Here is a 5,000-nt window from a genome sequence, read left to right on the forward strand (position 1 = left end):
CCTCCCGTCGTCTGAAACGAACAGAGGGTCACGGGAGGCGGCGGAGGATGAACGATAAGCGATGTACCGGGACAGGATCTGATAGGGCTGGAGATGGGAAGCCACGTTGTAAATGAGAACGGCGTGGCCTTTACCCAGCTGGTCGGTTTTGCTAAATTTGACGATGTATCGGATAGACTCGGCGTCAATAACGCGGAGGTCGCAGACTCGAGGATGGATGAGTGGGTTAAATGAGGCGCTGCTAGTGGTGAATTCGCTGCGTCTGAGTAGCCCGAAATACGCTAAGATAAACATGGCAGCCAAAGTGATGTCCAGGTGGGGGGATAGAAAGCCGCGTCTCAGGACTGCCAGGCAGGCAGCAAGCAATTCGGCCGTGATGGGGAGCCGCTTGTCCGGGGCAGGCGGTTCCGCCTTACGTATGCCCTTAAGCAAAAGGGCAACGTGCGGGTGTGAAAATGACTCGCAGGGTGAGCCAAATATCAGTTTACAGAAAAAATGGACGCCCGCCAGGTATCTTCTGATTGTGGAGCACCGGAGTTTCAGAGTGATGTTAGCGAACGTAGCGAACGAGGAGACAGTTAGAGGAGAAAAAGAGGGGAACGGGATTGCATGACCGAGATGAAATGTTTTAAAGCAGCACCACGCGGTCCAGTAGGATTGCAGAGTCCGCGGTGCCATGGCGTCCAGAGTCAGGCGTAAAGCGTGATTCTGGAGGTAATGAAGAGGGTGCGTCACAGAAAGACTGCGTCCGAGAATGGAGGCACGGGCGTCGGGTCCGGGTCCGCATCGGGTGCCAACGTCCTGAATCTCTGAAACGACAAACGGGACAGCGAGTCAGCGATGCCATTATGGGTACCGGGGACATGGGCGGCGGTGAGAGTAAACTGGTGACAGGCGGCGGTCCAGACTAAGCGGCGCAGAAACCGAGACATCAGTGGAGCGCGAGAGCGACACTTGTTGATGGCGAAGACGGCCGCTTCATTGTCGCAATAGACGAGGATGTTCCTCCCGGACCAGGAACTGCCCCAGAGCAGCGCGGCAATGACGACAGGGTACATCTCGAACGCGGCCGATGAAGCCATGTCCGGTGACAAATCAGAAAGCTCGGGCGGCCACGGGCTGGCGAACCAGCGCCCGTCGTAATAACCCCCGAACCCGACCGAGGGTGCAGCGTCGGTGAAAAGCCGGATATCCTCCGGAGAAGAGAGGTGGTCTTCGTAGAACATAGAATGACCGTTCCATTGCAGGAGAAACATGCGCCACATCTCCAAGTCCTTCATGCAGTGCGCGTCCAGGGAGACGGGGTCATCCAGGGCGGGGACGGAATGAGCCGTCGTCAGGAGGTTGGAAACGAAAGCCCTACCCTGAGGGATGACGCGCATTGCGAAGTTCACGTGACCTAACAGCGACAACAGTGCTTGCTTGTTCGTAGAGGGGGTAGTGAGGAACCCGTCAATGGCTGTGATGATCCGATCCACTTTCTCCTTGGGCAGCGCGGTGAAGAATCCGGACGAGTCTACGATGATACCCAGAAATTCCAGGGAGTGGACGGGACCGCAGGTCTTCTCTTCAGAAATCGGTACGCCGAGCTTCCCGAAGACTTCGAGCACCCTCTCGCGGCCAGCGGAGGGGTGGTCAGTCGGAGGCGTAACAGTGAGGAAGTCGTCCAAGAGATGAACCAAAAGCTTAGTGTCATAGTTGTTCGATAAAATCCAACATAATGCTTCGGAGAGAGTGTCGAAAATTTTCGGGCTGCTGCGGCAGCCGAAGGTCAAGCGAACGGCAAAATAAAACAGACCGCGCCAACTGACACCGAAAAGGTGCCAAAAATCGGGGTCGATCGGCATGACCTTAAAAGCAGCGGTTATGTCGGCTTTGAACAGCCAGCTGTGGCGACCGGCCAGTTTGACCAGGCGCACGGCGTCATCCACGGTCTGGTAGCTCATTGAGTAATCCTCTATGGGAATGAGGGAGTTAATACTTGGGACCAGGATGTTGTGGGGAGCAGACAGGTCCACGATGAGCCGCTTTTTACCCGAGTACTTACGAGTAGCTACGCCTATGGGGTTCACGCGGTAGCTTGGAAACGGAGGGGTGGAAAATGGCCCGATCATAAACCCCGACTTGACCTCAGAAGCCAGGAGCTCGGACACGACGCTGGGGTCGTTGACGGCTGACAAGAGATTGTCGCAAACAAATGATGTAGTGGGCATGGCGGAAATGCCGGGATGGAACCCTTGGGTCAAACCGGACAGCAGATAGGAAGTGAATTCCCTGTCGGGGTGGCTAGCTAGTTCGGCGGCTAAGGCAGACACCACGATAGGAGACTTCAAATATCTTCGACGCAGTCTTTTATTGGCAGGCTTGTACACGGGGCACACGAGGCGGGCGTGGGCGCCGGCACAAAAATTACAGACATGTAAAAAACGGCAGTTGGACAACGTACAATTTGATACATTGAAACGATGACACACTTGGCGGGGGTACACGTCATGCCCCTGGCGGTCTTCAAGCGCCCCGGCGGACTGGGAATGAGTAGGCACGGCTGCCGTGGACTTCGTGGCAGCCTTCGGAGCGGACGTGCGCGGCTTGTTACCTTCGACCATGGGGCAGTCGGCCGAGCGGTGGTCAGAGGCGCAGCAAACTGCGCAGGTGGACAGCTGCACGTTTAGAAACACGCGGCTGTGCAGCTCCAGGTCGAGGGCGCCCCAGTAGGGGCATTGGTTCCAGGAGCTGACACGGGCCGCGCATTTGGCCGAGAAGAGCCGGTGGTAAGTGTAAAAATGGGCGCCGCCATAGGACACGGCGAGCCCTGCCACCACGGCGAGGTAATCGTTGAGCTCGCGTCGGCGGTGGGGAAAGACGGAGCAGATCACGTCGGTGTAGCGGGAGAAGGCGACCACGAACTCGGTGAACGACAGGACCCGAGAGGCGGGACCGGTAGATTTCAAGGACACTATAACGGACCCGCAGTCGACATCCCTCCGATGGCCTTGGTCGGGGAAGAGAGAGAGGAGAGAGGAAAGGTCCACGTCCGCACCTGCCAGGATCTGGTGACGGAGCGTCAGGGACACCGGAGGGGGATCGTTGACCCCGGCGTGGGGAGGAGGAGGCAGCATGCCGGCGGAGCCGAGGGTGTAGCTAGGCAGGCGGAAAGCGCCGGGGGCCGGAGGAGGGCAGCCGCCGGGGGGCACGGTCGAATCCGTGGCCAGGAGGGGAGCTGGAGGCGTGTATCCGGGGAGGAGGGGGGGAGGAAAGCGGGCCGGCACCGTGAGCCCCATTGGCGCGGCAACGAAGGCTGCAGGAGCCTGGGGGAGAGGGGGGAGCGGTGGGTCAGCTGCCGCGGGGCAAAAAGCCGCGCTGGCGGCAGGAGCAACAGTCCCGACCACGGGGGCTGGAAGCAGAGGCAGAGGCAGGGGGCGGGTGGCGGGTGGTCTAGCCGGGCCGGCGAGGCCATGGGCGGCCAGAGGGGAGGCAGTCGGTGCTGGGTAGACCGGAGTGGGGGCTTGACTCGAACCATCGCCGCCGCTGGAGAGAGAGGGCGCGATGGCGGCACGCCGGGCGGGGGATGAGCGGCAGCGATCATCGTCGATGCAGAGCTGCTGGATGAGCTCGGCTTTCCTTGCAGACGAGAAGAATCGGAGGCCCCGTCTACGCAGCTCGCACCGGAGCTGGTAAACGGTATCGGAGCTGTAGAGCCGCCGGGCGGGGCTACCACGCAGAGCGGGGGAGCGCACGGACCCACGGAGGGGGGCCGGGGAGGAGTCTCGGCGAGATCGAAGGCGGCGGTCGGAGCGGCTGGAACCGCGGGGCCGGCGGCCTCGGCTGGGCGTAGGCGAACGGCTTCCGCGACCTGGCGGGACCCTGGGCGCTCGAGCAGATCGAGGGCGGAGGCTGGGATCCGGAGAGCGGCCGGGTTGGCGCTGGCGCCCCGGTGGCGATGCTGGTGTCGGGAGCCGGACCAGCGAAGCCGAGGCGGCAGGAGAGGAGTGAGCCAGGCGCTGGAGACGGCTACGCACCCTCCGAGCGGGGGACTCGAGCTGGGAGGAGAGGGCAGAGTCATCGAATTCGGATCCGGAGGCCTGGATGTCCAAATCTGCGGCGGCATCAGTTTCCATTCTTCGAGCGGGGAGAGAGAGAGGCTTGCAAGAGCGGTGATCGTCAAACGGTAGTTCGAGCGAGAAAGCGAGTTTCTGACTGGGAGCAGGTGAGTGGGGAATAAATACAGCGTTGAGTAATTGAAGGATGAGATTCAGGTGGATAGGTAGGCGTGCCTGTACTAGCGCGCAAGGAACTGGACAAATGACAGACGAGCAGGAAATACAGAGCAGGTGTTAATTTAGACCTGTCAGATTTCATTACGCTTCTCCCGAACTTTCGTTTCGTAAACGGAACGACATTACTGTTACAACAAAATAAGCAGTAGCCTTTTGTCTCCTTGTTCTCGTTACTGGAAATGTGCAATAAAAACAGGGCCATACCAGGAACAAGTCATATCAAACATCCCGTGTAGGGAAGTGCAGAACATGATTTCAGTTGTGTGAACGACAAAGCCGAGCACTCATGAGCAAGGAAGAGAATCGCACATATGAACATTAAAAAAGGCTCTTAGAAGTGAAGAGCTGAATGCAAGGAAGGGCGTGATTACAAAAGAGTGCATATTATCAAGTCAATAAGTCTGTATAAGTCAATATTTTAGTTCAATGCAAAACATTTGCGAGAAGAACCACTAGAGACTGCTATGGAGTTTATTTATGGCTCTTGTTTGCATCCGAAAGCTGCATTGGAGAAAACGTCATAAAGACGTCATTACCTGATATTATTGCCCAAAATGTCACCTTAATGTATTTTCCATCTAACTCGGGTAATGCACATCAATTTCAGTTATTATGTGCATCAGATCACTTCAAATGTTCAAAAGGGTTTTTGATGCTAATGAAAATGTAAAAACAAATTTGAAAAATAACGTGACAAAATCACTTCGTAGATATGGCAAAGCG

At 57.4% G+C, this 5,000-nt stretch overlaps 1 protein-coding gene across 1 annotated transcript in view; it reads left to right on the forward strand.

Moving 5' to 3' along the window:
- LOC134437104 (cytochrome P450 2F5-like) overlaps nt 1–5,000 on the forward strand; it is a 21,519-nt gene that overhangs the window by 3,836 nt on the left and 12,683 nt on the right. The gene's annotated exons all lie outside the window — the stretch shown is intronic.

This window comes from Engraulis encrasicolus, chromosome 21, assembly GCF_034702125.1.
Source record: "Engraulis encrasicolus isolate BLACKSEA-1 chromosome 21, IST_EnEncr_1.0, whole genome shotgun sequence".
In the NCBI taxonomy this organism is placed as follows: Eukaryota; Metazoa; Chordata; class Actinopteri; order Clupeiformes; family Engraulidae; genus Engraulis; species Engraulis encrasicolus.